General features: G+C 40.3%; 1 protein-coding gene across 1 annotated transcript in view; it reads left to right on the top strand.

Annotated features, from left to right (window-relative positions):
- Nucleotides 1–24,769, top strand: part of ROR1 (receptor tyrosine kinase like orphan receptor 1) — a gene marked incomplete at both ends in the record, with an annotated part of 381,045 nt that overhangs the window by 96,107 nt on the left and 260,169 nt on the right. The gene's annotated exons all lie outside the window — the stretch shown is intronic.

Raw genomic sequence — 24,769 nt, 5'->3', positions numbered from 1 at the left:
GTCTTTCCTTCAGAATATGGTTTGCATTAGTACTAGAATTTTAAAGAAGGCTGTGAAACTTAATTAATGAAAATGAAGGGGCCTTTACCTAGATTTTCTTATCCTCTATCACTTATCTTCTGCACACATTATGACTGCAATAGTAATACTAAAGATTAAATTAAATTGAATATCTGAAATATTCATTCTATAGATGAAGATAGTAAATAATTAATGGTAGTTGGTGATGATACCGGTCCTAATTTGACCTTTACATAAGTACAGCTGCCCCTAGACTTGTCCCAGGGGCAGTCTTTAACTACACTGGAGTGTCATAACAAGTGAGTCTCTTTAGGTATGATTTCATTTTGGTTCAAGTGGCTGTCTCTGTAGAGTATTCCATGGGGAAACAATTTTCATAATGCAGATGTCTTGTAGATGAAACTTTGGTACACCCATTTTCAACCCTGGCATTCAGAGCTCCTAAAATTGCTATCAGCTAATGGAGATTTAGGATATGTAAAGCTGGGAAGGCAGTCAAATTGGTTCCAGGTTTCTAAGGCCCTTGCATGTATGTGTAGCAAATGAGGGCCTTGGATACCAAGACTGATCAGACTAGCTTTCTCAGGGAGCTCTGCTCAGAATCAGGTGGAGAAAACTCTTAAATAATGATCAGTTATTTTTTTCTAATGTAAATCATAATTACTGCAAGTGACCAGCCCTTGCCACTGCCAGAACTATTTTGTTTATGTGTGTCTCATAGACACACTGGAGAAATTAACTTTCTAGATGCTAGCTCTCTGATAGAACAAAATTACTCATTTAATAAAAATATATCTCTGTATTAGATAAGGTTTGGACTCATAATCCCTTCCAACTCAGATTTTTTTTTTGTTCTATTTTGTTCTAGAGAAAAAAATCCCAACATTGTGTTATCTTTGCTGAAACCAGAAAATGGACTTCTGTTAATTTGAGCCCAACCTTTGAGTTGAATCTCTTGGTGACTTGGCTTCTTGTTGAGACAGGTTTCTTGATGACAGTGGAGTCTTTTTGTCTTTCATCTCTCCCATCCCATCCTCTTAAAATCAATTCCTCTTTCCCTTGCTTTCTAGGCCACTCACACCAAAAATATCCAATAAAATACTTGTCCAGAAAAGAAGGCACCTTCCTTAGCAGAAGGGAAGCAGGGAGGGGGATAATTAATTAGGATAAAGGGATCAATTGCCTGGTGAAGGATAGAATTGGGCTTTAAGTGGTGAACTCAATGCAGTATATACACATGTTGATTTTTATTGATATATACCTGAAACATATTATTATAATCAATGTTATTTCATTACATTAATTCATATTTCAATTTAAAAAATAAGGAAAAAATAGCTCTATAATCAGGAAGACAGGGCACCAAAAACTACATTTCCCAATGCTAAGCTTTTGTTAAAACCTGTGTTATGACTGGGTGAAATGAGCTGTCCTCAGACAACACAAGGGAGTCTTTTTGCTGATTGGTGCTCTGTCATTTGCAACTTGATGTAAGCCATGTTGTCTCTGGCCGCCAGCACCCTGTCAGATGTTTTGCCAGATTTAGTTCTGAGTCTGATTTCTCATGCCAGGTTCGCCTTGTTGTTGCTGGAATAAATGAGGTTCCCACCCTCATGATACTCCTCCCCCCTCCTCTGGGAGACCTCCTCATCCAAAAGAACCATAGCCTTTGTGGTGGAGAGGGGATTGCTCCTGTGCTGTCCCTGGAGGGGACAGTGCTCAGAGGAGGGGAGGGGCGGAAGCCGAAATGCCAATCCAGCTCCTGCTCCTGTTTCTTCCAAAACCTGTCTGTTAATCACCTGTTTACATGGCCAAGAATGCTTGACTGGATAATAATAGCGGGGGAGAAAGCAGTGAAAGGCACATCACAGGTTTTGCGCAAGTGAAGTAATCCCTTCCTGAGTTACAGGCGTTTCGGTGGCTTTAGAGCAGACAGAGTGGCTGGGCTCATTCTTTTCGCACTAATGGCCAGCAGCCCCCAGAAGGCAGCAGGACTGTTTCTACCTCTTTATGTACCCTCTCTGACAGTTCCCACTTGGAGGGTGGTACCAGCAGGCTTGGTGCAGTCTTCATTTCTCCCCTTCCCTATTAACATTCCTCCTGCCATTCCTGGTGAGTATTTGAAAAGCACCTCACGGCATAGTTCAAGGGACACTTAAAGACCAGCTTGTCTCCATTCACTTCTCTCGCTGACGGTCCTGATGTTTGAAAGGGAGCTCAAAGGCCATCAAGACCAACTCCTTCACTTTGGCAAAGAAGAAACTGAGGATGGGAGAGGTGAAGAAAGTTGCTAGTTGGTAACAGGATCTGAAACCTTGGCCTCTCTTTTTCTTCTCTGATGTCAAAACATTCCCCCTTTGAAATGGCTTATTTACTTATTATTTAAAGTCAGCAAATGTTTGTTGAACTATGACAAATGAATGCATTCTATCTCTCTAAGCAACTTGTAGATGAGGGGAGGAGATAGACACTTAGACAATTTTGACTGCAGAAAATGTTGGCAGGTAGAGATGAGAACAGAATGCTGGGACACCAAAGACAGGGAAGTAACTGATTTTTGGGAGACGGGGCAGGGGAGAAGGAGGAAAAGGCACCGATGTAACTTGGAGGGATAATATAGCATGGTAGCGACCAAGGTGGGGGGGAGTGTTTAAGGCCAGGTTACCTGCACTTGAATCTGGCATTTGCCACTCACCCACTAAGAAGCCTTGGGCAACTACTTAATCTCCTCGTGCCTCAGTTTTCCACTCTGAAAAGTGGGAAAACTCATAGTACTTATCTCCTTTGGTTAGTACAGGTGTCTAATGAGTTAATTCTTACAAAGCACTTTAAAAATATACTAGAATATCATCTGCATTTCATGATATTGGTTAAATATCACCCTCCAGGAAAGTATGCTTGACAGCCCTATCATAATAAAAACTTCCTGGTTTTGTCCCCGAGTCCATTGTTTGTTTTCTTCTTAAGTTTTAATACATATGCCAATTATTTCACTAATTTATCTGCTTACATTTTGTTTTGTTTTCTGGTCAGCACCACTAACTAAAAGATTAGCTGCATGAACATGGAGGATATTCCTGTCTTAGTTATGATTGAAACCCCTGCTCCTGGCATGTTGTCATGTTATTCTTTAAATTGTCCCTCAGAACATATTTGCTGAGTGGGTGAAAAACTAAATCCAAAGGTATAGGAGCCTTCCACGGTCAAGTGGCTGAATAATGGAGAAAGTTTTGAAAACATATTAATATGGATTTTAGTAATATGAATGGACTTTCCTACTGAAACTTTCCACCATTGTGTAGTATGTACAGATGTTGAAATGTAAATCTGTATACCTGAAAAGTTTCAATGAATACATTACTGACCAATATTACTTTAATTAAAATAATATAAAAACTATTCCAAAGAAGAAAGTAATTTTGTTTTATTTTATAACAATCTTTAAATTTTTTTATTGGGGGACACATTTTTAAACTTAAAAATCTTGTCTAAAACATTCCTTTTTAAAAATTAATAATTTATAAAATAAAGTCTATAGCTTCATAATATACTAGAATAGAGTGAGATCCATATGTTAGCTAGGATTACTATTAATGAAAAGCTGTATTTAAATAGCATGCCGAGGAATGGGGCAGACTCAAAGATCCAGGATCAGACCAAGGATCTAGAAATGTTAGCTTAGGTGCAGAGAGAGATGGTGGTTTGGCTGGGGCTCCTCAGAGGGGAACCAGACATATGGGTTGGAGGTACCAGTTACTACACAGAGGCAGCAGACAAGAAGACTTGGAGAATGAAGTCTCAAGGTTGGGATTTTCCCCTTTTGTGATTTTGTCTAAGTCGAGGCCCCAGGGGAACAAGCACCATTCAGTTGGGGGACCAGTAATTGTTCTGGGTGTGACTCTTGCTCTGAAGGATCTTCCTTTCAGAGGTGGAGACAAATACCCATAGATACTGCCCAGAGAAGTGGGGGGAAGAAGAGGGAGAACAGTATCTTAGGGTGTCATTAGGGCCCTGTGCCAGCTTCTTGTATCTCCCTTTAGCATCTCTGATCTGTTTGTTTGCTGGCCTGAAGTATCTTCCTCCCAGGAAGAGATGTACAGAGATGCCCGTGGATATAGAATCAGTGAAACAGAGAGGACTTGATTCCTTTGGGAGGTAACTAGGCTAACATTTCTGGATCTTTGGTCACCACTAAAACTTGGATGGGGTCTGTCCCATTCCTCAGCATACCATTTGAATATAGCTTTCTATCAACATGAATAATAACAAATAGCATAAAGGTTTTAGTCTATTTTAGTATATTTTTGTTACTGATTTTATTTTATAAACTATTTTTTAAAAAGATTTATTTATTTATTTATACAAGCACTGGGTACAGTCAGAAGCGCGGGAGGGTGAGCGAATTCACCAGAGCCAGAGCGGGGAGCAGAGCAGGCAGAAGGACCGAAGTACACTGCTGAGGGGAGCAGCGGGCTGCAGGAAAGGTCTGCGCGCCATGCGGGACCCTCCTCCAGTGACCAGGAGCAGCCGGGGATCGAACCGGCGTTGCCGAGGCTGCGGGCAGCTTCGCAACCCAGCGCTCTACCGCTGCGCCACCAGGGAGGCCCTTATTTTATAAACTATTAACCTTCCTGTGTGTTAGAAAGAGCATCTCTTCATGGGATACATTCTCTTTTGTAAAATGAGGTGGTTGAAAGAGATGATTCTAAGGTTCCCTCTAGCTCTGACACTTAGTTCTTGGGCTTTGGTATTACAGATTTCACACACATTGTTTTCACTACCTGCCAGGAATCTGGGAAGGTCTGTGACTGTAATAATTGTGATTCTGCTGAAACAGGGGTTTAACAAGAATGAGTCACAAAAGCTGGTGAGTAAGACTAGCTGCCAATCAATTTCCATACTTCAGTTCCTGGCACTCATGAATCCAAGGGGTGCAGAGGTTCTGGGTCTTATACTGCAGAAAAGGTCTTCACCTGCAAAACCATTTCCTTTTAGATTTAAAGAAGGAAGTTATTTCCTTTGAAGACTCATTTCTCTCTTCTCCAAAAGAGACTTTTATTTTACATATCAGGAAAAGCCCCACATACTCATGCACTTACCCCCCGGCACAGATGAGCCAAAATATAGACCCCTGAGCCACATCCAGGTCCTGCTGCATGTGGGATAGGAGCTGGAGCTGACATTTGAGCATCTTTGAATTCTTCCAGTTACCTAACACATGATACTTTTCTACTCTCTAAGAATAGATGGAAGGACCTTGACCCTCCCTCACGTATTCTCCTCCTCCCAAATGACTTTCTGGTTATTTGAGGGGCTAGATTGACATCCCAGGAGACTGAGGCCTTTTATCTCTACCTGGGTATGTTGAGCAATGGCCTAGCTGAGTGGCTTGGAGCTTGTCTCTGGAGAGTGGGCACAGACCACCTCTGAGGGAGAGAGAGAAGGCTGTCTGAGGGTTCATTGAGGAACTCACCTCCCTTTTCCCTTTTGCTTCCTGTTTGGTTTGGGGTTTTGGTTTTATTTTGTTTTCAGAGGACAGGGGAGTTGTGGAAGCTCAGAGAGATTCAGTAAATATCCAAAGTCATATCTAGGAAGTGCTTACCTTGAGATTTGAACACAGATCTGGTTGACTGCATCAGCTATATGCTTTAGAGGATACCTAGTCAGGAAGCCTGAAAGAAGAGGAGACACATGCAGACCTAGTCTTGGTATCCCAGTGTGTTCTTGAGCGCACCCCAGATTGCTCTTTGCTCACAGATAATCTACTTTTATAGAGTGAGTGGGTCTCTAAAAGTGGGACATAAAGCAGGGATTTGCAAATTTAATTTCAGTGTGTATTATGGAACTTTACTATTTAAAAGACTTCTACTTACATCTTCCTCTGTCACTCTCTTGGCAATTTGTAGTTGGTTTTTAAAAAATGTTCAGATACTGGAATACACCAGTTGTATTCTAATTGCCTGTGAATGAAACTACCCCGAGGGGAAGATTTAGCTTTTCTAGGATAAGTGTGGTATTACAGCCCATTTAAAAAATATTTTGAGATCCATGGGCAACACTAATAAAAGCATGTGAAAGTCTAGTCATGTTTAAGGTTCTAGGGAGCTGGTATGTAGATAGTGTTTCTGCAGACCATCCCAAGCCACCCTGGCTTACCACATCCAGAAAAGGGCATTTTTTTTTACTTGCCTCCACTGCAAGAGGACCTGACCACTGAGATAAATCTCCCTGTCATGACCTACTTAAGGGAATTTCATTTTAGGAAAAGAATTCAAGGAGATTATATAATCTCAGACTGACTCATTAAAAGTGTAAACATTTATCCATGTTTTAATTATCCATACCAGCAAATAATAAACGTTACACAAGCTGCTTTTCTTTGGCGATCTTGGAATACTTTCGGAAATAGGAAAATATTACCTTCCTAGTCCTATTCCTCAACTCCTTTTTATTATTAATTTGCCAATATGTCCTATTAATGTTACGGGAACTCTTTGTTCATTCCAATCATTCACTCATTTAACATTTGTTTTATATCTACTCTATGCTAGAAATAATAGGTATAAAATTCTACAGTAGATATTGGGGATAAAAAGATGAAAAAGGTTAGCTTCTACCCTCAGGGAGTTCACGGTCCAACAGAAGATTCTAACAGAGAAAGATGGTTATAATCAGATTTAATTTAATATTTTTTTATAAGAAATCATAGGGGAAAGAGTACTTTATTCTGGATAGGAGGTGCTAGAAGATTTCCCAGAGGTAGTAATGAAGAGGAGTTTGCTGAAAGAAGAGCAAGGGTAGAATGGAAAATAGAGGGTTAGGATGGTAATGGAGGAATTCCAGAGAAAGACAATCAGTCACTAAGATGCAAAGATACAAATGGACAGCCCGGCCCATTTGGGAACACATTGTCTGTGCCCTGTTTGATGACAGTCTCTCTATTTTCCACAGTTTCAGCAACCAGATGCTGTATTTCTATAGGACTGTTCCAATTCCAGATCGTGTTCTTTACCGCCAATGATATAGTATCTTATAAAGAACTGCATAGATGATAGCTGTTATTGTGATCACTATCAGAAAATTGTATTTTCTGTTTGATATTCGCCATGGCCTTTGGGGATGCATGTCTCTGACATGTCATGTGGGCTCACTGTGAGTCAGATATGGGGACATTTTATATCACACTGGTTCCTGTTAATCAAACCCATCAAATGCTTATTCTCAGTGTTATTCAGATTTGCAGCAGTCACAGGTTTTAGTTAGGTAAGAAATTCTCCTGTGCTTGCTTGCTTGCTTGCTTGCTTGCTTGCTTGATTTTTAAATATTTATTTATGCATATAAGAGCTGGGGTACAGGCCAGAGATGTGTGGGGAGGTGAGTGGGTGAGAGAATTCACTAGAGACAGAGTAGGGAACAGAATAGGCAGATCAACTGAAATCCACTCTTGAGGGGAGCAGTGGGCGAGGCAGGAGAGGTCTGCTTCGCCATGTGGGTTGCTCCCTGGCCAGTCGGGCATCGAACTCATGCTGCAGAGGCTGTGGATTGCTTCATAGTGCAGTGCTTAACCCCTTGCGCCACCAGGGAGGCCCATCCTGTGCTTGATTTATAACATTAAGATTACCCTCTCTGCATCATGAGGGACCTTGTTAAAAATGGCTAAAGAAAGATCTTTCCTCTTTTTTTGTGGTGAATCAGAATTAGCCCAGGGACTGTCAAAGAGTGATATAGTTTAAAACGCTTTGGGAAAATTTTTGCAAGTTAAAAGAGACCATAGGATGGTGATAAAGAAACCTTTTTTGAAGCCCTGAGAACTGACAGAGGTGGTGTCACCTAGAAATACACCTCCAAGGAAAACTTGCAGGTGTGGGTGGTTGCCTAGGAGTTCCATTTTGGGATATGCTAGTCAAAGGAGGAAGATATGGTCACCTTTAGTTTGTTTTGAATCATCTTGCACCTTAGTGACTTTGTTCTTTTTACTTTTTTTTAAAAAAGATTTATTTATTTATGCATACATGAACTGGGGTACAGACCGGAGGTGTAGGGGTGAGAGGATTCACAAGAGACAGAGTGGGGAACAGAACAGGCAGATCGACTGAAGTACACTGCTGAGGGGAGCAGCCGGTGAGTCAGGAGAGGTCTGCTGCACCATGTGGGTAGCTCCCTGGCCAGGGAATCAAACTTGTGCTGCAGTGGCTGTGAATAGCTTCATAGGTTGCATCTTAACCCCTTGCACCACCAGGGAGGCCCTGTTCTTTTTATTATTTTTCAAATAATAAATGAAATGAATTCACTTCTATGGGTCAAGAATTGTGCTAGGAGCTAAAAATGCAAAGTTGATTAAGACAGTCCATTTTATGAAAACTCTCACAATTGAATGAGGGAAAGGCACAAAGAATCATTCTAATGTAGTGCAGGAGAGCTGGCGTGCAGGGAAAAGTTGCATCCCTTACTGCATCTGAGAGTGCGGAAGAGGCTTTGGAGATGAGAGCTAGTTGGGTCTGAAAAGATGAGTGAGAATCCATCTGACCCAGAGGCATTTGGGTCTGTAAACAAATGAAAGAAACTAGGTGTGCTTTATCAAGAATGATTTATACCACATGCGGTAACATTTTTATTCCTATAAGTACTTTTAAATATATGATCAGAGTTGAACATCTACATAGTGAGCTGTAGCTGTGTTATGATCTATTTTACAGATGAGAAAGCTTGAGAAGTTAGAGATTGGTAAATGTTATTTCCCCAAGATCACCAACCAGGGAGCTGCAGCTCTCAAAATGAAACCCAGCCTTCTTTCTCTTACTGTAAAACCCAAGCTTGTGCAAGTCTCTATTGGACTAGAATCAGCAGTCCTGGGTTTGGCCCGACTCTGCCATCACTAATGAGCCCCGTGAACTGGGACAAGTTGCCAAACTTTCTCTAAACTTTCATTTTCTCATCCGCAGAATGGAGAGAGTAGGATTGAGGCCCTCCCAGCCATGTAGCCAGGAATTCCTAGAAATAGAACCAGGAAGGGCAATAGAGGTAGGTGGGGGTGGGGGATATGACAAGGAGAGACTAATAGCTGCATTCACAAAGACTAGCTTTGTGGCAAGCATGGTTTCCCAAAGGCCCTCCCCTCCCATTACCTTTCCACCCCAGATGCTAGGGAACGGGATGTGTTTGGGTTCATCAGGTAGCTTTGCCAAGGACCAATAGGCAGAGGAAAGCAAAAAGCAATCTGGCATGTCTCAGGATGGTTTTTTTCTTATGGTGTCAGCCACAGAGGGTACAGTTTCCCTGTTTCAACAGTGGTGGACACAGGGTACTGTGGGAAGAGTGTAAACATCTTCAGCAGTAAACATCTTCTGGGCACAGTGTGGCTGGGAGGATTTTGTATTGAGAGGGCAGTGAGGCATGAAACCTCAGACTTCTGTGGTACTTCCTGCTACAAAAGTGATTTCAGAGACTGGCTGTTTAGCATCCTCAGCCCTGGTCCCTATTTTCTCAAGTTCTATTTCCATGGTGCAGGGAGAGGAGCAGTAGACAGAGTGTAACCTAACACCCGGAAGGCAAATGTAAAAATGGGACTGAGCAAGGGGAAAAAGGATACACTCAATTTGGCCTTGAATAATTATTCACTTGTTTGCCTTTGGTTGCTTGTTTGTGAGGTGAATAGAAAAGAAGCTCATTTTTGACAATTTTATAGCAAATGCATCTCTATGATGTATAGACAATAGAGTTTGTTTGTAGTGGATTTCTTGTCTTATTTTTTACTGATTGAGTATGGACTTTTTATTTTTCTGGTGTTCTGTGCTAGATTTATAGAGTTCAGTGCTTCTAGGAAATAAGGGAGGCAGTAATTTGGCCATTCCATTAAAAACATTAAAAAAAGTATTGGTAATCTCTGGCTGATACTATCCAAAGTACATGTGAGCAAATATATTTATAAATTGTGAGAAAATATTTATAATATTGTGAGCAAATATATTTATAATATTAGAGAAAAAAATTGATAATGATACTAAATGCCATTGTGTTGTTCTCTGCAGTGAAGCCTCTCATTCATACATTAATTCATTTGTTCACTCATTCACCTGCAGATAATTTCCTACCCTTTTACCACATATCACACATATTCTACTTGTGCAATTGATTTTTGTGATAGGATGTTTACTCCTTCCATGTTCAGGATTGGGCACAGGAGATTCCTGGGGTAGGTGGGCAAAAGAAAAATATTGGAAGGAGCAAAGAGTATCTGATCCTTCACTGTTTATACACAGAAACCACTGCCCTCTGCATAATCCCTCCTTCAGGCAATGGATTATGAGTTGGCAAAGTGGGAAAGACAGAAATGGTAATTACAAATATTCTACAAATTGTAGAATAAAAGCTGGTTTTCATTTGGGTTGGCCATAGAGTTGGAATCAAGTTGGCCAGAAGGTCAAAACCCTTTCTCTGGCACAAGTGCTGTATCTTACATGCATTTACTTTGTTTTGCCAAGTAGACTAAGGCTGCTCAAAGTTTGATGGAGGTGTGGGAAATCCTGCAATACATGTTTTCCCTTGGTCCTGAACACTCTTGGACATGAATGACAGGAGATTTTAGGTTACACTATTTAAGCCATTTTCAAATACCTTTCCTAAAACATGTAACACTCATGAAGTCTTATGCACGACTACATTTTATGTAAGTATGTGATTTAACCAGGATTTTGGAGAAGTTATAAAATATTTTAGATAAAATTTCATAATCTCAAGTTAGAGATGGCAAACAACAACATGATAGTTGGTCAGTGAAAATCCTCAGAATGAACAGAATGTTGCATTTTTATAATATGTTCATGTTCTTCTTTGACTATCTATTGATTAATCAAAATTAGAAATACAAATAATGGTTACTTTTCTCTATTGTCTCCAGTTAGGTAGTGGGATATAGACTTGTGTTTATAAGTTGACTACATTTCTGAACTTGAAACCTAGGGTAAAGGTTAACACTTTGAGTTAATACTAAAGGTTTAACTCAAGAAGCTAAGCCCTGTATCTTGGTCTCATTAAAAAGATGACTATAAAGAAGACTACCACCACTTATAAAGAAGACTACCTCCTCTGTTTAGCAAGTTGGAGTTTGAGGTTAAAGCCAGATGAAGTCAGCTGAGATTCTGGCATGTGGAGTCTTCCAGATAGAAAAGGTAAAGATAAGTACGCATGCCCACTCATCTTGATTAGCCACCCAGTGCACCATTAACTTCTTCTGGAAGTTGTTGTATCAGAGACTACTTGAACTGATAGAGAATTTTGAGGAACTTTGTCAGTTTCTTCTCCCTCTTATTTTACCATAAAGGAACTAAGTTCAGAGAATTGAAAGCATTGGCTTTGAACACTTAACTAGCTATTGAATAGACTTGTTCTTTTGAAAACTGTTCTTTTGAAAAAATTGTAGATTTTTCCCCCCTGTCTAGGTACACTATGATTTTCTATTTTGTGTTAACTTTAAAAATTTTATTTGATACCGGTTGTTGTGCTTTCTGCTCAGGGAGTATTGCCTAGGGATCTCTTGAAGATACCATCTATGAGATTACTGCTATGACTCATCTGGGTCCTGTGTGACTTCTGTTGAGTATAGGAAGATCACAGTGTCACTGGATGGATTAAATGTTCATGCTTCCCAGTCTCCTATTGAAACTATGCAAACCTGGGTAATGTTATAGATCGTGGGTCCTCACCAGTACACTCACAATTGCAAGATACAACTCAGACTCAGAATGTAACAACAGGTTTTATTTACAAGGGGGAAATTGAGAGAGATTTAAACAAAGGAAAGAGTTTTCAAGGGCACAAATAGCTGTCTGTCTAACCCAAATAGTGTCCACAGCGTTCAGTGGACACTGAAGTTCAAACCAAAAGCTGCTTGTGAAGATGGCATTGTCCCTAAGATAAGTGCCTGGAGCTGGTGGTGCACCAATAAGCGGTGGGCCAGGACCCAACTCATGGTAAGATCAGGTCTTGGCAGCCAGCTCTTAAAGGCACTGGTCATAGGATAATGGCAGACAGCTCTTAGAGGTGCCGGGGTGCCAGACATAGGCCTACAGTGCTGGTCAGGAGGTGGTGCTGTTTGTGCTGGAGGCAGGAGTGGTGGTCAGGCAGTGGTGCCAGAGGATCAGAAGCAAAGATCTTCCCAGGCGAAAGAGTTTGTCTGAATCCATTTACTCCCCAGCTTTTATGGCTTTCAGAGTGCATGGGCTTCAAACCTGATAGCCGTGTTTTCAAAACTGGTACAGGTTTTAAAACTTGCTCCCCACTAGTGTGTGAAATCCGACCCCCACCAAAATCGGCCATCCTGCACATTGAAGCCAGGCACACTCAGCTGCACCACACTCAGCTGGTGCCGCGGGGCTTCTCTCATACTCTCTGATGCATGCTTCGATTCCGTGTGCTGGAATCCTTGAATTCTTCACTCACAGTGTGCTTCTCTTTAACCAAAACACCCAATTCCATTATTAAACAGGTTTCGTATTACATCATATTCACTCAGTAACTTCAGCTATATTGTTAAAAGAAACATACAAATAAATAACACATGTATATTTTCTGAAGTTGCTTTGAAAACAGGTGTAATTTTGGAATGGTTTCTTTGGCACCTGGATCACTAGGGTTTTGCTCAGTGGTGCAAATGTGGTGGCATTTCTGGAAATATGAGCAGAAACTCTCCAGTGATACAGTTTTATGTTCAATAACTTGAACCCCATGCTAGCTGAAACCTTCCCCAATATGTCCTGGATCCTTCCTTTACTCTGAAGGAATTCCTTAACACTTGGGAGCCATTAAACAATGTTTTCTCTCCCTTCCCTTTCATTTTATATTGACTTGTTGAACTTAAGTGTTCCTTCCTTATCTACTCAAGGAACTGGATTCTGTTTCCTAATAATGTAATCAGGATAAGATGGCGATGTTGGCGAAACACCAGAAATGACTGGCAGGACACTAGGGAAATACTGACTAGTCCCTGGTTCCTTTATAAGACAGCCTGAACTTTCTCATAAGCAGAGGTGAGCCAGTCACTGGAAATGTTGAGTGAACACATTTAGCCCTCTGCCCCAGTGAAGCTGCTCTCTGCAAAGCCCCTTAAGAGTGCTTTGGAGCCTTATTCCAGATGCAGAATAAAAGGACAAGAGTTCGAATTCTGACTCTATTAATTATTACTGTTGAGCTTGGGTAAATCTCTTAATCTCTTTGAGGTTAATAATAACTACCCCAGAGAGCTATTAACTATGTCAAATGAAGTAATAGGTTTGGGAATGCTTTGTAAACTCGACAAGGTCATAAAAAGGCAAGGCTGTTATTATTAATGGTATTTTCTGTAAAATTTTCCTGGCTACTTCAGCTGTCAGGATTTCACTTTTCTCTTCATTCCCATTGATGCTGCCCTTTGGCATTTTCATAAGTGCATTGGTGGTGCTGATTGACCTCTCCCTGGGTAGATTTGCTCTATCAAGTCTATATTTTCTTTTTTAAGTCCCTTTTTAAATTTTTTTTAAAATTTGTTTTAAAGATTTATTTATTTATACCAGAACTGGGGTACAGATCAGAGGTGCAGGAGAGTGAGAGGATCCAACAGAGACAGAGAGGGGAACAGAACGGGCAGACTGACTGAAATACACTGCTGAGGGGAGCAGCGGGTGGAGACAGGAGAGGTCTGCCGCTCCATGTGGGATTCTCACCGGCTGCCTGGAATCGAACCCGTGCTGCAGAGGCTGTGGACAGCTTCACAGGGTGGCACTCAACCCACTGCGCCACCTGTTTTTTTTTTTTTTTTAATTATTACATTTTTTTCTTACATCCTGGAAGTCCCCATAGTTCTCCCACCACCATATTCCCTTGTGTTCTTCCCTCCTCTGTTTTGACCCCCCTCCCCTCCTCCCCTTGCTGATCCCTCGGATCTCTGGGCAGTTTGCTAGTTTTGACTTTTTATTGACCTTTTGTTTGGTTTCACTATATTCCATATGTAAGTGAGACCATCCAATATTTAGCTTTTTCCTTCAGTCAAGTCTGCAGTTTCAGTTAATTTTGTACTATTTGTAAAAATGTAAGCTATTCTTTGATAAAATGAAAGGATATGCATAACAAGTTTTAAGGCAATAAGACAATATCTTACTCAACATTTATCTAGCACCTATGAGATGTTTGATTTTTGTGTCAGGTCCTGAGGATATCCAAACAAGTAAGACAGTCCCTACCATGCATTTGGGGACAGAGAGCAGGGTTCACCTTAAATGAATAGGCAAAAGGGAGGGAGGCCTTTCTACTTGGTGAAACTGAGGCTATATTCTGAAACTGTCGTTGTTCTACATTTTTAGGTCCCTACTTTTAATCATTTTTATTCATTTATTCGTTCTTTGTTCCTCTGATAAGTAGGCTTAATATGTCTTGAAAGCATACATATTTAGTAAATACTTTATTTATTTATTTATTTATTTATTTATTTATTTAGACATACAAGCACTGGGTACAGTCAGAAGCGCGGGAGGGTGAGAGAATTCACCAGAGCCAGAGCAGGAACAGAACAGCAGACTGACAAAATACGCTGCTGAGGGGAGCAGCGGGTGGCAGGAGAGGTCTGCGTGCCATGTGGGACCCTCCTCCGGTGGCTGGGGAGCAGCCAGGGATTGAACTGGTGCTGCAGAGGCTTCAGGCAGCTTTGCAACCCAGCGCTCAACCGCTGCGCCACCAGGGAGGCCCTAGTAAATACTTTTTGAGAACCAACTATGCTGCTAAATATCCAATAGAATATCAGTTCCAAGGAGCAGAAATCTTTGTCTCTCTTGTTCATGGAAATATTCTTAGAATAATATCTGCCATCTAAGGTCACAATATTTGTCAAATGATTTTCACATTGTATTAGTTAAGATAATACTGTTTTAATTAATACTAGTTAAGACAATGCTCATTATAGCTGATAATTCTTGAGAAGTCCAGTGACTTATTAAAAGTGTATTTTTTGCTCCTATAGAGACCAGTTTGCAGTGGGTTGGGAGGCCCTGCTCCACACAGTCATTCAGGAACCAGGCTGATAAAGGTTTTGCCATCCTCAGCGTGGGTCTCCTGTAGCTACCTTAACATGCTGTCAATCTCCAATCAGCAGTCAAAGGAGAGGGAAAATGTGGAGAGTTATAAGGAGAGCATTTTTTTCCAGACCTCGCTCTATTACCTGACCATATGTAGACAACTGGGGTAAGGTTGGTGCCTGAAATGTAGAGCCTTGCTGCCTACTTCCCAGCAATAACTCTGCATCTTGAGAGGAACACACAGATCTCTGCACAGCAGGTCATTTCTGCCTTCTAGACCAAATGCCATTTATTTTCTATTCACATGTGGATCAGTTGTAACCTGTGAGCTCTTTGGGGGCAAGTGCTATCTCTTGTATCCCTTGTTCCCAGTGCACTATAAAAAGTTCAGTAAATGTTTTCTGAATTAAAGAAATAGTTTTCCTATGGGTACTTGGCACTATAATAGATGCTTAAAACTTGTGTGGGAAGAATAAGGGATTAAGAAAGCATTTGCTGCAATAAAGGTTGTCAACTGTGGACCTGGTGCTAATATGGTAGGTATTCAGTAAAGAAAAAGTTATTGAAAAAAGAAAAAGACAGAAGAGAAAGACAAAGGAAGCTTGAAGACTGAGGGAGGAAGTTGGTGCTTAGGAAGAAGAAAGCAGGGATTAAGAGGAGGAAAGCAAGGGAGAGTGAGAAGGAGGAAAGGAGAGAGAAAGGGAACTGGGGTGAGTGAGAGAAGAAGGGAGACAGAAAAAGTGAGAGGGAGTGAGATACACACTCACGAGGTAAAAGTTTCTTACTGAAGAGAAGAGTTTCCTCTGCTTGGAGGTCAGGGAAGCCTTCCCAGAACTGTCTTGTTTGACTTCAGCCCATGTCGGTCCCTGTGCCTAATGCCTGTGACTTTATGATCTACTGAACAAAAATATCTCCCTGTCCTCTGATGGGGAAATGAAGTTAATAAATCTTGTGGAAAGTTTGTGCTTCTCTATGGAAACCGTACATAAAGAACCCCTGCCACCCACGGAGAAGCACCAGGAGGGGCAAAGCACCAGCTACATGCGGCCTGCTCCTTCCAGCACACTTTCCCTCAGGTCAGGTAGTTATGTGCACATCTAGGGTGTGGACCTGGTGGCCATAGAGGTCCCAAGAATATCGTGTTTATTTTGCCTCCCTAATCAGACATTTTTGCTTCTGGCTCATTGAGTTTCTCCACAAGATCCACGCTCAAAAGTTTCTCAGTGATTGATGGCAGCTGCACACACAGGCGTGGGGATACAGCGCTCAGATGCCTACCAGAGGCCCAACCACAAACCCAGCGCTGTTAGCTGTAGCCCTGCGATGGATTCTGTACTCACAGGAATTTCTTGCCTTTTGTTTCCATTTGTGCCTTTAGCCGTTTTCCCCCTCTGTGCCTTCTGAGTTGCACATTTGTAAAATGCAATGCATTTTACCAAATGCTCACACAACAATTTTTGCAAAAGTTCTCAAGTTGTTTTGAATATCCAGCCTCACTTTAAAGATAAAGGAACTGAGCCTCAGGAGGTGTTAGTGTCACAGTACCTGGTTGTTGATCCCAATTGCTTGAGGCCGTCAATCCAAGTCTCTCTTCAGCAAAGCTACTGCCCTGCTTTGACAGTGAAGTCCTGAGTTCTAAATGGATCTCCTGGGTAAGGGTGACATTGGCAGCAGGAAACCTGGCAGCATTTGGATAACTGGAGTCTACCCCCTGCAGTGCATCTCTGGTTTATTGTTGCTTGTCTAACGCTAGATTTAACATTAAGAGGAGGAAGGGAAATGTTTGTTGTTGGTAGAGATATCTTCTGCTTTTTGGAGTTTTATAGAGTTCTAATTTTTGTGTTGTATTGACAAAACTGTTTTGGTTCTGCTGTAAAATTGCTAAGCCATAAACTGTTACTCTTGGTTTTAACTATCAAACCAGGTGAAGGGGTAAAGAAACTTCTCTATGTTGGTGAAGGGAAAATCACTTAAATAGCAGAATGGACGTCATATGGCAGTTTCTTTCTTTCTTTAAAGAGAGTATTATTTCTTCCCTCTCGATTCCAGTAACGGTCTGTCACCACATAATCCAGGGGCTGGGAGAAGTATCGAGGGAGTTAGGATTTAGTGAGACTGGTGTTGCTGAAATTAACTTTATGAGACAAGTCTTATTACTCTTTATACTAATTTCCATGCTTACCACTGACTGTGATTTGGTTTGAAGCAAGATATTTCTAAGAGGCTGTTCTACCATTTTGGAAAGGAAAAGTAATAACATGTGATTTCATTTTTTCTGGCTGATATCTGGTGACTGTGTACCAGAGGGTAAAGCTGTGGACAGTGAGAGTGTATGCTGGCAGAACTGCCCCCATTCCACAGATTAGGAAATTGAGTCCTGTTACTAATGCTAATGAAATTGTTGTTTTTCCTATACTAAAAATTATACAAAAACTGTAGAAAAAAGGTAGAAACAATCTGTAATCCCAAGTCTAAGCATGAACCACTATTTATATTATTATCTTCCATCAATTTATTTTGTGTCCATCAACAATACATATTAATTTTATATTTTACTTTATATATCTGTTTAGAAATATAATGTTATCATTTTTTCACCCACTCAATAAATGATAACAGCCGACCCTTCCTGTGGCTATTTTTGGGTGCCAGCCATTATTCTACACATTACAAGCTCATTTCATCCACACTGCAGCCATATTGCGCCCATTGTGGAGATGATGGCACTGAGGCACAGACAGGTGGGTTACACAGTATGTCGGTCAAACAGGAAATTGGGGAATCAGAATAGATACCTGTGTGGTTTGACTTCTGTGACCCCCTGGGACCTAGCCTGGCTCCCTAGCAACCTAAGATAGCACCCCGAGTGTGAACTGACTGATGGTGTTAGGAGTCTGACTTGACAAATGAGAAAAGATCCACTTGATTTTAGAAATGGCCGATTCGTGCTTGACAAGTGAACTATTCACTTACAGTTCTAAGCCCCCTGAGCTCTGTACCAGCAAGGATTCTAAACCAGCAGCTGTTTGCCTACAGCGTTGCAGAAGTTGTAACACAGCAGCTTTACCTTTGGCCTTGGATGTTGTTGGCTGGCCCCACCTTGACCCGCAATTTGCACGCCTTTACTAAGTCTATATTCTATGTCAGTAGCTGTAGTAGAGGATGTAATAATACCAGTGTGTTTAAGGGTCTGGAACTCTCCATGATGTGTTTGGGGTTTCTAACCAAATGGACTCAGTAAAATTTATCCCACTTTTCAGATTCCAATAATATCTTTAAATGTTTCCCTGAGAAGATTTCATCCAAAATCAATGAAGAGAGTCTTATTCAAATGAACTTTTAATTAAAAAAGCCCCCAAATACATTTTCTTTGTTTTAGAGTAAAATCTCGTTTTTATTAACTTTATTTTTGAAGGACAAAAAATTAAGCTTTTTAATGATGTATTTTGCTTTTTTGAGAGTTACAGTGATCCATTCTTTGAGGATTATACACACTTCATTTTTAATGATGACAATTCCTGTGAGAAGGAAATTGTTCTAGATAGTGGACATTCTAGACCTAACAAACTGCCCTCCAGAAGTGAACAATCTAATAGGAAGACCCATGAATACCAAAGAATTATGAAACAATGTTATAAAAGCCAAGGTAAAGAAAAGAGGAGGAAGGTGCCTATGAAGGTAGGAATGAGAAACACACATCCATACCACATACAGGTCATGCTTTCAATGGTTAAACGTCAAGGGTTTTCTCAATATATTCAGTCTGTGTCTGTAGATGTAAGAAAAGAACTTATCTTCACCTTTAAAAGTTATTTGATTACCCAGTTAAAAAGAAAAGAAGAATTTTCCATTCCTTTTTTTTTTTAAAAACCTTCCTTTTTTTTTTTTTTAAGATTTATTTATTTATTTATACAAGCACTGGGTACAGTCAGAAGCGCGGGAGGGTGAGAGGACCCACCAGAGCCAGAGCAGGGAGCAGAACAGGCAGAAAGACCGAAGTACACTGCTGAGGGGAGCAGCGGGCGGCAGGAGAAGTCTGTACGCCATGTGGAACCCTCCTCTGGTGGCCAGGGAACAGCCTGGGATCAAACTGGCGCTGTGGAGGCTGTGGGCAGTTTTGCAACCCAGCGCTCAACCGCTGCGCCACCGGGGAGGCCCGAAAAGAAGAATTTTGACATGCAGTTTTAAATACAATTTAGAGTTTCATAAGCCTTAATGGAATCAACATAACCAGAGAAATCTCTAATCTCAGCTTAATTAGACTTGACTGATATAGAGACCTTTTTGTTTTGTTTTGTTTTATTTTATTTTGTTTTGCTAATAGGTGCATTCTTTGTATGTTGTGCTAGAAATACAACAGGTGATTAGGGATTACTTGTAGGTGACATGTGTGGTGGAAAGTACCCTGAGTGGGAGTTAAGAAGTGTTGATTCTAAATCTGGCCCTGTTACTAACCTGAATGGCAGAATCTGCAGAATCTGTGCATTACAGAATCTGAAAATATTGGTTTAAAAAACTAGGGAGAAACATTTAATTTTTTTTTCATATGTAATGAGAGGCAACATAGGCAGTGGAGAACTGACCTCTCCATTCTGTCTCCATTCTGTCTTCTACCTAATGCCCAATGAAATGGGTTCTGTGCTGAAAGGGGAAATAGAAAATGGATATTAAGTAGAAATCAACAATCTTTATCATATCAACAAAGTAATAAAAGAACTGAATCAATGGTTAGCTATTCACAAGGTGTACCCTCCTCCCCATTTACTTCATTATATCGTCACAGGTCCAATCACCAGATGCAAGTAAACATGTTTTCTTTGATTGAAGTGAGAATTGGGATTCTAGGGTTATTTTCCCTTCCTACCCCTCTCAGTGATGTTCATTTGCATTTTAATTGAATTCATTTGTTCAGTTTGTTTTCCATTTTAGACTTGCTTTTTTCTTCATCCTTATTAATTTTACTTATTTGTTTATGTATGCATTTGTATATGGTATTAAAAGTCAGATTACAGAAAGGATACTCCAAGACATGTCTCTCCTCAGTATGCCTCTACCCCGTCCCTACCCTCCCATTATTTCTGCTTCATTCTTACTCACCCTAGCTGGTAGGTGTTCAAACTCTTTAGTTTCTGTTTTAACCTTCCTGGATTCCTTTGTGCACAAATGTGCAGACACATGTATATTTTCTAATTTTCCCTACTTGCAAAATAATATATAGATTCTTTTCCACACTTGAATATCTATGTAGTTATAAAAAATGAAATAATGGTGAGGCTAGGCTAGAGAATGACAAATGCATAGCAAGACAGGTAAACCCAAACAATACAAGGAGAGACCGCCTTTGCTTAGGGAACGTTTTATGAAGAAGACTGCGCTTGAGCAGGATCTTTAGAAAGAGCGTTGTGGCTGGGAAAGGAGGGTATTTTTTAGGCAGGGGAAGGAAATATCAATAGCTGGTAGAATAGTTGGAAGACAAAGGAGGACAAGGTCAGAGGCATCAAATTGCAGCGAGCCCCACAGGACAGGGCATGGATGTTCAACTGAAGAGGGTGTGTCTTTGGGGAGAGTGTGGTAAGATTGTGACTATGTAGGAGATGACTGGATCAAGAAGATGTGGTATATATACACAATGGAATATTATTCAGCAATCAAAAAAGATAAAATCATGTCATTCGCAGCAACATGGATGGAGCTAGAAGGAATTATGCTCAGTGAAATAAGCCAGCAGGAAAAAGAAAAATATCGCATGAATTCACTTATAGCAGGAATATAGGGGAACCAAATAAGACATCAGTGTAAAAAAATAATAATCCAACCACAACAAAGCAAAAACAGACAATTATAAACCAGAGACATACTGCAGGGGATGAGGCGGGAGAGGGACCAGAGGGAGGGAGGGAGGAGCACAGGGGACTGAGGTGATGGTGCACAGGTGCATCAGGGAAGGAAATTCCATGGGGACTACACCTGAGGGGGTGGGGGGAAGCAAATATTGTTTAAAAATGAACAATGATGTAAAAAAAAAAAACTAATAAAAAAAAAAAGGTTGTGACTATATAGGAAGTAAAACCTGAGTGCCTTTCTTGGTTTATGGAGTTCATAGAGAATTTAGAGATCATCTAACCATTGTTTTAAACTGACACTGCCTCCATGTTATAAAGAAGGAAACTTATGTCTAAAGAAATGAGGGGACTAGTGCAAAGTCTCACAGCCAGGTAGTGGTAGTCCTGCTGTGACTTGTGGTAACATGTTCTTTTCCTTAGGATCAAGATTTCAAGTGAATGTGAGGTAGCTCTGCTTTTCAAACCTGGCAGTTGTTTCCTTTGCTGGCTTGTATTTGGATGGACCTTTCACTTCATTTAATCCCATATCCAAAAATTCACCTAGACTGTTAGCAACTTTAAACCAGTCAGTTATGCAGTGAATTATGTTCCTTCTCAAAACCCATATATATGTTGAAGTCTTAACCCCCCAGTACCTCAGAATATGATGGTGTTTGGAGATAGGACCTTTAAAGGGAAAATGAAGTTACAATGAGTTCATTAAGGAGTCCCCACTCCCAAATGACTGGCGTTCTAATAAAAGGAGGTTAGGACACAAATTTGGACAGAGAAAGCATCATGTAGAGACACAGAAAGAAAATGACCACTGGCCCATTAAGAAAAGAGGCCTCAGAAGAAACAAACCTTGCTGGACACCTTGATCTTAGACGTCTGTCCCCATTGTGAGAAAATAAGTTTCTGTTGTTTGAACCCCCTAGTCAGTGGAACTTTGGTATGGCTGCCTCAGCAAATGAAGATACAGCTTAACCCACTCTTGGGTAGTCAGTCTGGTCTTGATGTTGAGAAGATCATAGGAACTACAAGAAGGTCAGGAACTACAAGAGCTTATAACTGGCCAGCAAACCATAAACCTTCTGGATTCCAGTGATGCAGTTGAAGTTGGTATCTTTAAACAAATTTTCAACTGCTAGATTCTAGAAGTAGTGTGGAAAGAAATTATTTGTGGTTTTAATTGCATACACAGGGATTTAAAAATATCTTTAAAAGTGATAAGGCTTTTAGTGTAAATTTTTTTCAAATGTTCTGTTTCAGTACAGACTTTAATGCATCACAATATTTAGATTTTAATACTAGGTGTTGCAATTATGAGTTGTTTTCATATTCTTCTTTGTGCCTTTCTATATTTTTTAAAATTTTCTTTAATTTTATAGATGTGTATGACTTTTATGGCCAAGGTTAGGGAACTATGAATCATGAAGGTGAAATAACTTCCAGTTCTGTGTTAGAATCAAACAAGAGTAAATGACTGAAGGATAAAAAAAAAACTATTCTCAATTTCAAGGAGTTCCAAAGGAAGAGAGTACATTTGCATGTGAGTAGGTAATGAGAGTAGTTGTAGGGCAGGGATGTATAAAGCTGTTGATGTTATTAATAGTTCATATTTTTAGAAGTTCCCCTTTATGTGGAAAAAATGAACAGTATTGCAGAAACCAATGATAATGAAATAAAATGTGCACAATTTCATATTAACCTATAATGTATAGATGTGGATGTGGATCGAAAGGGAATAAAATGTGAAAGTAGGCATCCAGTTGAGGATGGAAAAAGCTGTCACAAGATGTCTATTTGTGATTTGTTATTTCAGTCATGGCAAAGCATTTGTGATAATACCTTCCCACCACATCGGAAATGCTTATTCTGTTGACATTCTGCTTTGGCCTTGATTGTTTTTGGGAAAAAGAGGATGAGGATGGGAGTGTAATTTAAAACTAGAAAAAAGGGATTGGATTCAGAAACTAAAGACATAGCCAAATAGTCTCATGAGAAGATTTCACTGTAATTACAGTCTAATTGCTCAAGTAATAGCATGATATTGAAGTTACTAATAATCAAAAGAATGCACTCAAGGTTCCTGGGACTTTGTAGATAGGAGAATATTATAATTGTTACCAATTACTAGCCAAATATAATCAAACTTTTCCATTTAGACTGCCCTTGGATAATCTGTGTCCTTGTTTTCTTTTGCTATAGGCTTTTCCCAAGCACAGGTAAAACATGACACCCTTATAATGTGGGGAAGAACAGATCTTGGTAAATGGGGAAATGGCCTTGCTTTGAGACTTAAACTGGTGACAAAAATCCTTCCACCTCTATTCACACTTCAGAATAGCCCTTATGTTCATACCGCCCTCAGCCTCATAGATACAGGTCCTGATAACGCGAGTCCTTCTCTTGGGCATTAATTCCAGGAGTGGTCACTCCTTCTACATCGTTTGTAGAAAGCCAGGAACAATTTGGAAACATATGGTTTTACCTCAGCAACACATGTGCTATCAAGATTTGTGTGTATGTGTGTGTGTATTTGTGAAAGACATTTTATGTGTGTCTTGAACTGACCTTTCCAAGAATCTCACAGTTTGTGGCTATTCAGGCCTGTTCCATGGATTTCCCTTAAATGCAAATCCAGCTGTGTGAGTTCCCTTAACCCCTCCTGTGCCTGCTCAAGGTTAAGCATTGCAGTCAGCTCTTTAGTAAATGTCCAGAGGGTAATTACCCAGATGCACCTGGGTGGGGTTTAACCCCTTGCACCCCCACCCTCTCTGCCAGAGTCACATGGGAGATTCTGATGTGTAAGAGAACACAGTTTGTGAAATCGTTTCCCTCTTGAGGTAACTTGATCTTGTCAAACAATGCTTTTTACAGAACATATGTGCTTTAGTTTTATTTTAGGTTTCTGAAAATAGCAGTTTCCATTTTGCTTACTACTGAAGCATATGCATGAAGAAGAAAACCCTCTTTTGGTTACACATGAAACTTTATTGTTGGTTTTTTTCTTTTTTTTTTGGCCAGAAAAAAAAAAAAACCACACATTTCCCCCAATCAAAATAACAGAGAATATTTTAATATCACTGTATCCAGAGCCAAAAGCATGAGAGAAAATTGAATTCAGGGAAAATGAGGAGGAAACCAAAATAACTCCCCTAGAAATGAGTATTCAACTGTTGTTCCATGTCTGGATTTGGGGAGAAGAAGAAAAAATATGAGTTATTTTAAAAAACAAAACATCGAAACTGCTCAGAATGTGACTAGCTCTGTTACTCTCAATCCCAGATGTTCTAGGTCTCATTAATGTTGGAAATGAGGTCTTGTCTCACAGGTGGAAGAAGTTCTAGGTTGGGGGTCCCTTGCCCAGGACCATGGAGCTGAAGTGACAGCTTAGTCAGGGACAGGGCATGATGTGCCTACAAACTAACAGGAGAAGAACACAGTTTTGGTGGGCATTTATTGCCTCTGTTCTACATCTTCAGGCCCAGTTGCTTAAGTTTTCTGAGCCTCAGTTTCCTTCTTTAAAAAGAGGGCCATTGATTTTCACTTGATGGAGTTGTTTCAAAAATGAAATGAAATCATGTATGACAAATATTTATTTCATTTAGACTTATTACAAATGCTCAGATTGTTATCATTTCACCACAAAAGATAGCTCTGCCACAAACCAGATATGGAACCTGGCTTAAGTCCTGCCATTTAGGTGGCTGGGCTCCAGTATTTTATCATTTGTGAAATGTGAAAGTCTAAGTGGCAGTCCATTCTAGTTCTAAAATTTGTTAAGTCTTTCAAGTCCCTCTTAAACCTCGCTAAACTCTTAAAAGTGTTTTCTGTGTTTACCAGCAGGCAGAATTGTCAAAGTTCAGGTTAATTTCTTGC

This window comes from Talpa europaea (assembly GCF_964194135.1).
Source record: "Talpa europaea genome assembly, chromosome: 9".
NCBI lineage: Eukaryota > Metazoa > Chordata > Mammalia > Eulipotyphla > Talpidae > Talpa > Talpa europaea.
Note: the sequence above shows the minus strand (reverse complement) of the source record. Positions and strands in the feature narration are given on the sequence as shown.